The sequence below is a fragment of the Odontesthes bonariensis genome, chromosome 19 (assembly GCF_027942865.1).
Source record: "Odontesthes bonariensis isolate fOdoBon6 chromosome 19, fOdoBon6.hap1, whole genome shotgun sequence".
Taxonomy (NCBI): domain Eukaryota; kingdom Metazoa; phylum Chordata; class Actinopteri; order Atheriniformes; family Atherinopsidae; genus Odontesthes; species Odontesthes bonariensis.
The window spans coordinates 3,563,759-3,576,888 of record NC_134524.1 but is presented as its reverse complement, the minus strand read 5'-3'; the positions used below and the strand labels follow the sequence as shown (position 1 = coordinate 3,576,888).

General features: G+C 39.5%; 1 pseudogene; it reads right to left on the bottom strand.

Annotated features, from left to right (window-relative positions):
- Positions 1–1,283: 1,283 nt before the first annotated feature.
- On the bottom strand, positions 1,284–8,409 carry LOC142369492 (calcium uniporter protein, mitochondrial-like; annotated as a pseudogene).
- Between the last annotated feature and the right edge of the window lie 4,721 nt (positions 8,410–13,130).

Below are 13,130 nucleotides of genomic sequence, written 5' to 3'. Positions count from 1 at the left end.
AGGGCTGGCGCTAATAACTCAAAAAATGTCCCCGCTAGCGGCTGAAACCTGAAAATAATATTGTGATTTCTGACAGAGGGATGTGGATTTATATCGAAAGTACAATAACCTGGGAGTTATAGCTTTCTGTTTTCTTACAGGTCTGGCATTTGCGAGTCAGTATCCGCTAGCATCTAGCTAACGGAATCTAAAGAACGCACGGCTGATTACGACCGGCTGCTTTACGGCACTCATCCACTGTGCCAGAGTGCTAACCTGGTGCCGCTAACAACAACCAAAGCTAAACCAGAGGCTAGTCAGAGAGTATGTAAAAGGGCTGTGCTGAAATCTGTAACTATTTGAGCTAACCCCTCTCTGCTAGCTCAGCGCTAGGACTGACCATGCCGTAAAGTGATGCCACATGCGTGACGTCACTCGGGATGCAATACTGACAATAAATGTGTATTTTAAACAAATCTAGTGAGTCTAAAAAAATCAAACCAAGTGCCGTTTGAAAGGATAATTTATCCTGCCTTTAGGAAAATTAAAATGAAAAAATATAAAAAATCATATCCAAAGCAATGGCTGGATCTAAGGTGGATTTCATAGTACCACCATAGAGTTCGGCGTGCTCTGCACTGCTTCGTTGGCGCCCCCAGAGTGCAGTACCACCCGGAAATAGCCGCCAGTTTTCCCTCTCCTCATAATAGAGACTCTCTGGTACAACCTATAATCTGCGAAACTGGACTTAAAGGGGAACTCCGGGGCATTTGAAGCGCGTTTCCATTGCTAGAGGTTGTCAAATACTGATAGTAGGACACAGAGAGGTGCAAATCTGCGCTCCGTGTGGAGATCGCGCTGTTCGCGCTGTTCGCGCTGTTCGCGCAGCCCGTCATGCTAACCAAATACAAAACCATATGCATGGTTCTCACATTACTGGCATGGGGACGTTACAAAACAACTTTATAAACAGCATGTCACTCACCGGTTAGTTGTACGCTCGCGCATGTGAAAGCCCAAAAGAGTCGATGGACGATAATCCCATATAGAAAACAATTATATTCTCTAGAAAAACTGCGTTCAAGTATTTAAAACATTACAACAATGCATGCCCAGTAATATTGTTGTAATGTTTTAAATACTTGAACGCAGTTGCCCCTAGCCACCACGTATTAGCCTCGCATGACAGGCTGAGCGAACAGCGCGATCTCCACACAGGGAGCGCAGATTTGCACCTGTCTGTGTCCTACTATCAGTATTTGACAACCTCTAGCAATGGAAACACGCTTCAAATGCCCCGGAGTTCCCCTTTAAAAGAAAAGTTTACGGCAGCACATAAAGGTATCCGTTAACCGCTAAGGTATCAGAAATGATCCATTCTGCAACATAAATACTCATGTTTGTAACATATATTGAAGGATTTAAAGAGACAGTAGAGAAGAAAACACAACAATGCAGGTTAAGAACGTTTAAAGATTTTTTTCTCTTGTTTTCATTAAAGACAAAATGTAAAAGTGTTTTCATAAAAAGTGCAAACATGATGTTTAAAGTCACAAAAGGTGAGATATTAAGGCTGGATCTGATCCACGGACAGCTGCAGCCTCAAGGCGCTCCTCAGCCTCCTGAGATCGCCGTCCACCTGAACACAAACCCACAGGTAGGTGACGCTTCCTGCTTTGATTTAGATCAGGTGTGAGTCTCAGAGCAGCCGTCTGTGGAAGCATCATCGTGTTTGTGTGCAACATTTCATCTCCTCTTTGAAAAACATTTGAGTATAAAACAGAGAAATCTGCTTTCGTCATCTTGGCCAGCTCGTCTTTCAGCTCGTTGTACTTTCGAACATCAAATTTCTGAAGTGACGCTGTCTTGTAAAAGTGGTGGAGGAAGTTACGATCCCTCACCTCTGGAAAGGCGAAATCCTGCAAACACACAGAAGTCAAAGTTAGTTCACATGTTCACCTGATTCTCTATAACTTAATACATAAATAATAATAATACTAGGGCTGGGCGAGTTAACTCGTTATTATCGCGTTAACTCGTTAATTATTTAACGCCGATGAATATTTTATCGCACATTAACGCAGTTTTTTTTATTTTTTTTTAAAATTAATTTTATTATTGTAAAAGTCTGTTGCTCACAGGCTTTTATTTTGTAAAAGTCTGCTGCTGTCTGCTGTGGAACCGGAAAAGAAAGTAATCGGCGGATCCACCAAACCTGGAGAAGGGTACGGAACTTTTACTCGTGCATTTTCATTTCAAAGTTCTTCCAGACGGCGGAGTCGACAGAACCAAAGTCATCTGTAAACTCTGCCAAGTTGAATTGTCTTCTCAGCGTAGTAGTTCCAGTCTAAAATATCACTTAAAGGCAAAACACACAACTGATAGCAGCAAGTCATTCAAGGAAACAGACAGTGGAGCGAGGCTTCTACATAAAAACTACAGAAAGATGCTGATGTTAAAAGTGTGTTTGCACAACAAATGTTATGGCACTTTCATTCATATGGCAGCACATTTAAAATAAAACTAAATGCTAAAAGCTATATTGCGTACAAATGCGATTAATCGTGATTAATTAGATTAAACATTTTAATCGTTGCCCAACCCTAAATAATAATAACCTAAATCCAACCTAAAACTAAGCAGAGTGCAACTTTATTCCAACGAAAACCAAACTTTACTGATCACTGAAATTTCCAGCATTTCAAGACTTACTTCAATATGAATTCAATATATTTTATGACAAATTAAAGCTGAATTAAGTATTTTTAAGAATCTGAAAAGTTCCTGTGTAACATCACTCAAACTTCACAATAATCCCCCTTAAACATAATAAAATCTGACCCGAAACCAAATAAAAACCCAAACTTACCTTCATCTAAATCTAAAAAAAACTTTCCTCCCCCTCAAACATCCCAATGATTCATCTGTTCCTGCAGGCTGAAACAGCCTTTTAACCACGTTTGAACAACATGTGACATCTAGTGGTCAGAATAGTAACTGCACTCTGGTCCTAACCAGGTGAAACCAACTACACCCAACCAGAAGGTGATAAAGATAACCTGTTAGGTTTACATGTTGCCAACTGGTGTCCATGACGCTCTCATTGCAAAAAGAATGTATTTAAGCTTAAACGTGATCCTTTTCCAACTGTAACCATGTGATATGACCGTCCAAACTCAACCTGGAAGTGACAGAAGTGTTGTTACAGACAGGTTTCTGTGCAACCAGGGGACAGAAAGCAGGTTTGTTTGGCGGTCGAGCTCCTAATAAAAGATAACAAGCCGGTAAGTTGTACCTAAGCGAGGTCCCAGGAACCCCAAAGCTGGCAAAGTATCTGCAGTGCCCACATAATGCAAACAGTTAAACTCTTTGTTGCTGCTGGTATCGTCAGATTAGGAGAGCAGAAACACAACCAGCATGGAAAAATCAGGCAAGATCCTTCAGAAATATTGTCAGCTTTCATTGTCCACAAGTTTATATTTACACTCTGAACTGCAAAATAACATTTTATGATCGAGTTAAATAATTATTGAGTAATCAAGAATTAAAAAATGAGGAAAATGTAAAACGGTTGTGCCCATCCATGTATAAAAGAAACCGTTCACCAACTGAACGAAACTCAGAGGTGATAAAAACCTTGGTCATGTGTTGGTCTCGAACGAGCATAAATGTAGTTTAAAGGGCGCCATTATGAGTAGTTTTTAAGGGTGTGAATAAAGAGCCTGTGTGATCGTATCATTTGGAAGACTTTTTTAAATCTAAACGATATCAAACCAATCTGAGCCTCAACCTAACAGACAGTTGCAGGTTGTTTTGTCCCCAGAAAGACACTCAAAGCTCACAATATGAGCATATAAACGAACTTCCAGACGCTCCCTGGGACTGTGTTTTAGATGAGCCTGCTGGAAGGAGGCCTCAGGGCAGACCAGGACCAGATGGAGACACCATGGCTGTTACTCCTACTACTCCTACTAACTTTTTGAGTTAGTAAGCGAGTTTGAGTAAGCGAAATGTTGGGTATGCATCATGAGGTTACTGCTCATACTCAAACTACCCAAGATGCAACGTAACGTGACGTCGCCGATCGTCATTTCCTGTCAAAACGGCAGTTTCAAGCTAGCTACAACGAGGGTAGGTTCACTTCCTATTTTCAAAACAAAAGCACCGATTGTATCGTTATGGCTTTCCCTATGATAAAAGGCAACGGCTATTTTATTTTGTGAAAATAACCAGAAGTGCGTTGCTCACTGCGGCTAGCTTTAGTAGCGCCGAATTCGTGGGAACAAAATTGTAAACAGCCGGTATTTTGTCAGGTTTTCAACACGTTGGGGGTCTAAACGACTACTTTCTCACCTGAAAATGTTTCAAATGTTCCTAAAGTTTACAGAGTTTAGAGCTTAAGGGAAATCAGCTTCAGGCCGGCAGATTTCGGCTCAGGCAGGAGCGAAATGCATTGTGGGTAAACGCTCTGCATACTGTCTGATCGATGAGTATGCAGTATGGAAGTATGCGGTTTCGAACACAGCCCATATCTCTCTCCGGGGGGCTTGGGAAACCCCCCTGGAAGAGCTGGAGGAGGTGGCTGAGGAGAGGGAGGTCTGGGGATTCCTGCCTGCCCTGTTGCCCACCACGACCCGGACAAACAGATTTGCTCCGAAACAACACGATGACACAACCCCGACCTGAACCGCACTGGAACCAGGTCCTCACAGAGACAGGACACACACCTGCTTGGTGAGGATGTAGTAGCCGAAGAAGATCATGCTGGTGGTGCAGGAGATGAAGAAGGTGACCGGCTCCATGACGTCCCAGGCAAACACATACCTGACACACAAAAACATTTCATCTGACCTGACACGAGCGCAGAAAGTTGAAAGTGTGTGTATGTGCTGTGATTACTAGGTGAGGTATCCCAGGAATCCTCCCAGCAGCGACAGGTAGCCAAGCCCCGCCCACCCCAGCATGGTCGCTCTGGTCTCCGCCTTCTTTGCCATCTGGACTCTCACCTGTGTTTGGGTTTGAGAGGAAAGTGAGTTCAGCCCAGTTTGGTGAGCCCACAGCAGCATTAGCATTAGCATTAGCATTAGCAGGACCTTCTCCAGCGGCTGCAGCTGCTGCCGGAGCGTCTCCTGTTTGACCAGCAGCTCCGAGTGTTTGACGTGCAGCAGCTCAGGAAGAGTCAGGGCTGAGTGAAGGAGGCTGACCAGATACTTCATGTCATTCAGACCCAACATGTGTTCGTGGGAGGAGCCTGACGGAGGGAAACATGGTGGACAGCATTAAAACTTTACAGCGGGTCCGCTGATTCTACATAGAGACTCACAGCGCCCCCTGTGGATACGGAGGGTTCTACCTTGTCCAAGTGAGCGCACGTTGTATGTGACATCATTGATGATGAGCTAGAAGTCTTCATTGAGAACAGTTTCCATTGAAGTGCACGAGGAGATTCTCTGTCCATCTGAGGAAAGGGAAAACCACAGTTTTATTGTTATTCATTCAGTTTGAAAAATGGCTTCATCTCATTGTTACATTCAAGACATGTGTAACAACTGTGTAACACCTTTGTAAAAAATGTAACATCTTTGTAACAACTGTGTAACACCTTTGTAACAACTGTGTAACAAATTTGTAACACATGTGTAACACCTGTGTAACAGCTGTAACATGTGTAACATCTTTGTAACATGTGTAACATCTTTGTAACAACTGTGTAACACCTTTGTAACAAATGTGTAACACCTTTGTAACATATGTGTAACAAATTTGTAACATATGTGTAACAAATTTGTAACAACTGTATAACATATGTGTAACAAATTTGTAACACCTGTGTAACACCTGTGTAGCACCTGTGGAACATATACTGTAACAACTGTGTAACACCTTTGTAACAACTGTGTAACACCTTTGTAACAACTGTGTAACACCTTTGTAACAACTGTGTAACACCTTTGTAACAACTGTGTAACACCTTTGTAACAACTGTGTAACACCTTTGTAACAACTGTAACAAATTTTTAACAACTGTAAAATATGTGTAACAAATTTGTAACAACTGTGTAAAATATGTGTAACACATGTGTAACAGCTTTGTAACAGCTGTAACAACTGTGTAACAACTGTGTAACATCTTTGTAACAACTGTGTAACATCTTTCTAACAACTGTGTAACAACTGTGGAACATCTTTGTAACAACTGTGAACATCTTTGTAACAACTGTGTAAAATATGTGTATCACCTGTGTAACAACTGTGTAACACCTGTGTAACACCTGTGTAACAACTGTAAAATATGTGTAACAGCTTTGTAACACCTGTGTAAAATATGTGTAACAGCTTTGTAACACCTGTGTAAAATATGTGTAACAGCTTTGTAACACCTGTGTAACATCTGTGTAACACCTGTGTAAAATATGTGTAACAGCTTTGTAACACCTGTGTAAAATATGTGTAACAGCTTTGTAACACCTGTGTAACACCTGTGTAACAACTGTGTAACACCTGTGTAACAACTGTGTAACACCTGTGTAACAACTGTGTAACACCTGTGTAACACCTGTGTAACAGCTTTGTAACACCTGTGTAACAAGTGTGTAACACATGTGTAAAATATGTGTAACACATGTGTAACACCTGTGTAACACCTGTGTAACACCTGTGTAACACCTGTGTAACACCTGTGTAACAACTGTGTAACAACTGTGTAACAACTGTGTAACAACTGTGTAACAACTGTGTAACAACTGTGTAACACCTTTGTAACACCTTTGTAACAACTGTGTAACACCTTTGTAACAACTGTGTAACAACTGTGTAACAACTGTGTAACACCTTTGTAACAGCTTTGTAACAGCTTTGTAACACCTGTGTAACACCTGTGTAACACCTGTGTAACAACTGTGTAACAACTGTGTCAGAGTCGGGCCTCAGACATCGTTTCTAACGAGGACTTTAACCAAACGGTGAGAACAGTAACCTGATGACATGTCTCGTGAGGACTCTTCAGACTCGTATCTCTTACCGTTGTTCATCAGGGCGGCGGTGTACACTCCGGGGTCCTCGGCCGCGATGTCTCGCAGCAGGTCGCCGACTGTGGTCAACATGGGCGTCAGAGTGAAGTTACACTCTGTACCCGCGGGGAGGCGCAGAGAAAGGACGGGGCGACCGCGGCTGTAACGCAGAGACGCATCTAAGACGAGAAGAGAAGGATTTAGTGAGACGTGCAGAGAACGGCGACAGCGGTGATAGAAGTTGTTCAGGTCGGGTTTATCCAAACAAACAAAGAAGACCCAGGAATCCTCCGTCTGACAGGTATGGGACAACATTCCTCTGCCAAAGGTCCAGCAGCTGGGCTCCTCAGTTCCAGATGTGTACAGATGTTGTTAAAAGAAGAGGGGATGCTGCACAGTGGGAAACATGGAGCTGTCCCAACTCTATTTTTGACGCGTCGCTGCCTTCAATTTCAAGATAAGCTCATAGTTTGTTCTGTTGTGTTTAAAATGTCATTTCAGAGGATTTAAACATTTAAATCAAGGCTCAAAACTTAATGTCTGACATCCGTCTCTGTTCATCTGTGTGTTTTCTACACCTTTTACCTTTTCACAGCTCTTTGTGGGACGCTTTGCTCGCTGTGAGCTGATATAAATGTGCTGTATGAATATCACAGCCTCTGTTTCCTATGTACGTTTTACATTGTTGGGTTTATACTGTTTGTACTTGCAGGGACTGTTGTGCTGTTGAAGTCCCTCCCTTCACAACATCCTCCTCTCTAACCACGAGGCTTCAGACAACAGAGCCGTTTGTATTATTCTGAGCTGATTTAACGAGGTGAGAGGTTACCTTTGGATGGAGGCTGACTGCTGAAGCCGGTCTCAACGCAGGCCGACCACACTGAGCTGGGCTGAGAGAGAAAAAGAAGCCGTTAAACTCACACCTGAGACTCTTCACAGTTTAAAGCAGCCAGCTTTACACCCACGGAAGTCAGCGAATGAGGAAACGCTCAGACGAGCCTGTGAGGACGTGTGGTAACGAAGCAACAGTCAGAGGCTGAACGTGTGCTGCAGCTGCTGGTGGCAGCAGCCTCAGGCGTGCACACATCCTCACAGAGGAGGAAGAACCCCGCTCACACATTCCACAGCTGTTAGCTAACACCTACACCCAGCACGGACCAAACCTTACAGCAGGAACACGCTGCTCACACACACAAAAGCTCCGTTCTGAGCTGTAAAAACCAACGTTTCAGTCAGAAACTGTGAAGTTACTACCTGCTGTAGAAGGGTTGTTGCTCAATAAAGGAAGCTCCATGTAAAGAGCTGTGAGACACTCGGTCTGTGACACAGCTGAACTTTTTGGGTTTGTTAAACTCACCTTGTAGATTCTGATCCGAGGGAAGCTGAACCCGAACCTGCAGAAAGACCTGGATGCAAACATGATCGGAGGCCCGACTGACTGCAGACACACACCAAAGACAGGAATCCACCCCTTTGTGTTCAGATACGCCCGGGGCAAGCAGAAACTGGTTTCAGGGTGGGAACGGCAGCGAGAGGAGAGCAAAGGTTAACTCTTAGCTGCCTGACAGAGTCGGGTGTCTGAAACAACAGATCAACGGTTAAAACTGACATGATTTAGGTTGAAACTGACCCGGTTTAGGTTAAAACTGATCCGATTTAGGTTAAAACTGACCCGATTTAGGTTAAAATTGACCCGATTTAGGTTAAAACTGACCCGATTTAGGTTAAAACTGACCCGGTTTAGGTTAAAACTGACCTATTTAGGTTAAAATTGACCCGATTTAGGTTAAAACTGACCCGATTTAGGTTAAAACTGACCTATTTAGGTTAAAACTGACCCGATTTAGGTTAAAACTGACCTATTTAGGTTAAAACTGACCCGATTTAGGTTAAAACTGACCTATTTAGGTTAAAACTGACCCGGTTTAGGTTAAAACTGACCCGATTTAGGTTAAAACTGACCCGATTTAGGTTAAAACTGACCCGGTTTAGGTTAAAACTGACCCGGTTTAGGTTAAAACTGACCCGATTTAGGTTAAAACTGACCTGATTTAGGTTAAAACAACTTTTATTTATTAGATTATTAACCTGAAATCAACATGTCGCGTCGCCATTTTTAAAACTATTATCATGAGAAAAAGTATTGATTAAGAGGACAAAGTCAGCAACAAAGGTTTAACCTCTCAGCTGGTTTTTATTCAGTGTTTTTAGTCTCTTTAGAGGCTGAAAACTAAAGATTCTGAATGAAGCTTCAGGTCAGGATGGGTTCATTTATATTAGTGTCAAGATTAACCAGAAAATTCAAAATGTCGCAACTTTTTCAACTGAAACTATTCTACAAGCTAAAAGTATAAAGAAAAAAAAAAAAAAAAAAAAATATATATATATATATATATATATATATACACGTTCGTATGTATTTAAGTTTATATATACGTATGTGTATTCATATATGTGTGTATACATATATACATACATACCTACATACATATGTATAAATACATATATACAAATACATACATACACACACACGTATATATATGTATACATATATACATACATACCTACATACATATGTATAAATACATATATACAAATACATACATACACACACACGTATATATATGTATACATATATACATAAACATATACATACATACATATATGTACACATATATACACATATATATATATATATATATATATATATACATAAACATATATATATACACATACGTATATATTCACACATACGTGTATATATATATATATATATATATATATATATATATATATATATATATATATACACATACATACATACATACATATACATAAACATATATATACACACATACGTATATATTCACACACACATATATATATATATATATATATATATACATATATATATATATATATATGTATACATACATACATACATATACACATATATACATAAACATATATACACATATGTACATTTATATACATACACATATACACACATACGTATATATTCATACATACATGTATATACATACGTACATACATATGTATAAATACATATATACGTATATATATGTATACATACATACATATATGTACACATATATACATAAACATATACATACATATATACACATACATATATATATACATACATTCGTACATACACACATACACATATACACACATACATCTGTACATATATAGGTAAAAGAGGTATGAAAGAGGTAAAGAGTGGAAAGTGGAGGCAGGGCTGCTGTAACCTGAGAAGTCGGGTCTGTCTGTCATAGATTCCAGAAGCAGAGAGTTGTTTAGTTTGTTTGTTATGATAAATGCATGAGCCTCATAAGTTACCTAACTTATATACAAGTTACCTAACTTATATACAAGTTACCTCACTTATATACAAGTTACCTCACTTATATGTAAGTGAGGTAACTTATAGTCTCTGTTATGAAACAGGTGCCAGTGAAGATACTTCTACATTAACAACACAAAGTCCAGAAACAACAACATGTTCTGTAGGTTCACAGCAATAATGAGATGAATGAAACGCGCACATTTCACACCTCTCCTGTAAACTCTGTGGGACTGTGGTGATGATCGCACTTTTGAACATTTCTTAACTTCCCACAGGCAGCATGACTCATCAGTGGAGCTGCTGCCTGCTGGGCCAGAGAGTGCCCTGATAGACTGGAAACCGTGAGTCACAGATTCAGAGCAGATCCACAGACGGGCTGCAGTCCTGGGCGTGCTCTGCCTCTACATGCATGAGCACACCCAGGCCTCCTGTCCTTTAACATCTGGGACCTGGGCCCAGCCAGGGCCAGGGAACACTGGGCCCAACCAGAACCAGAACCCGGCTTAAACAGGCTAAGATCTGAGGGTCAATACTTTCATTTCTTATAGTTTTTAAAGCTTTAACATTATTCCACAGGCTCATACAATGTAGGCAGAATATTTACTGCTCTGTCTGTGGTGTTATTGGATTGTTAGGCATGTAAATAACTGTATTGTACGGCTCACAAACAGTCACAAAAAACCTGTTATATTTATCTGCACTCTTCACTTTTTAATTACTTAATGATTATTTTAATGGGTTTTAAATTTCTTTCTTTTTTAATTTCTTTCTTTTATTTTTTTTATTCCTTTTTAATGGTTTTATTGCCTTCTTGTGATTTTATGGAGCTGTAAAGCACTTTGAATTGCCCTGTGTATGAATTGTGCTCTATAAATAAAATTGCCTTGCCTATATTAAAGAGTCAGAAATAAAGTCAATCCATGTTAGTGTTAATGTGAGCTAAAAACATTTAAAGCTGATTAAAAACCTGTTTTAAATAAAGTTTATGTGCTTCAGATGTCTCCCTAACCCACATTAAAACCACTAAAAGGATTCATTCACAGGTAAATCTGCATTAAAGGTTAAATTCCAACTTCTAACGTGGGCTTTTCTTGCTAGGCACTGAATTACCATGGTCCATTTGTTTGTGTGGATCAGAAATGTAACGTAACAGCTTATAAACAGCAGAACTTTTTGAGATAGAACTCAGCACAGCAGGCCCGGATCACAGGAAACACCAGTCCTGTAGACAGCAGCCTCTTCAGGGCACCTTAAAACCTGCTGCCTGACTCCTCGGTGCAGCGAGACGCGCCCCACAGACGTAAAATATGTAATTATAACAGCAACAAAGCATAAAGTCTGCATCTGAAGCCACAAACAGGGGAAACCGACCGATTCAGGGCCATAACTCAGCAAAATGAGGCCGACTTTAACGGCTCCCTCAGAGAGTCTGAGCTCAGACGGACAGAGTTTAGAGCAAAGCTTCTGATAAACACCGTCCCAAACTTAAAGTGCAAAGTAAGGATTTAACCTATGACTGATTAAATGGACTCTGATCTGTTAAGGTTCAGCCGACAGGCAGCAGCTTCGGGTCCTCTGGGGACGACTTCTGAGCAAAAACAACAAGCTTAAAGACATAAAACAACCAGCTTAAAGACATAAAACAACAAGCTTAAAGACATAAAACAACAAGCTTAAAGACATAAAACAACAAGCTTAAAGACATAAAACAACAAGCTTAAAGACATAAAACAACCAGCTTAAATCACATAAAACAACAAGCTTAAAGACATAAAACAACAAGCTTAAAGACATAAAACAACAAGCTTAAAGACATAAAACAACAAGCTTAAATGACATAAAACAACAAGCTTAAATGACATAAAACAACAAGCTTAAAGACATAAAACAACAAGCTTAAAGACATAAAACAACAAGCTTAAAGACATAAAACAACAAGCTTAAATCCCATAAAACAACAAGCTTAAATCCCATGAAACAACAAGCTTAAAGACATAAAACAACAAGCTTAAATCCCATAAAACAACAAGCTTAAATCCCATAAAACAACAAGCTTAAATCCCATAAAACAACAAGCTTAAATCACATAAAACAACAAGCTTAAATCCCATAAAACAACAAGCTTAAATCCCATAAAACAACAAGCTTAAATCACATAAAACAACAAGCTTAAATCACATAAAACAACAAGCTTAAATCCCATAAAACAACAAGCTTAAATCCCATAAAACAACAAGCTTAAATCACATAAAACAACAAGCTTAAATCCCATGAAACAACAAGCTTAAATCCCATAAAACAACAAGCTTAAATCCCATAAAACAACAAGCTTAAATCACATAAAACAACAAGCTTAAATCACATGAAACAACAAGCTTAAATCACATAAAACAACAAGCTTAAATCATATAAAACAACAAGCTTAAATCACATGAAACAACAAGCTTAAATCCCATAAAACAACAAGCTTAAAGACATAAAACAACAAGCTTAAATCACATAAAACAACAAGCTTAAATCACATAAAACAACAAGCTTAAATCACATAAAACAACAAGCTTAAATCCCATAAAACAACAAGCTTAAAGACATAAAACAACAAGCTTAAAGACATAAAACAACAAGCTTAAATCACATAAAACAACAAGCTTAAATCACATAAAACAACAAGCTTAAATCACATAAAACAACAAGCTTAAATCACATAAAACAACAAGCTTAAATCACATAAAACAACAAGCTTAAATCACATAAAACAACAAGCTTAAATC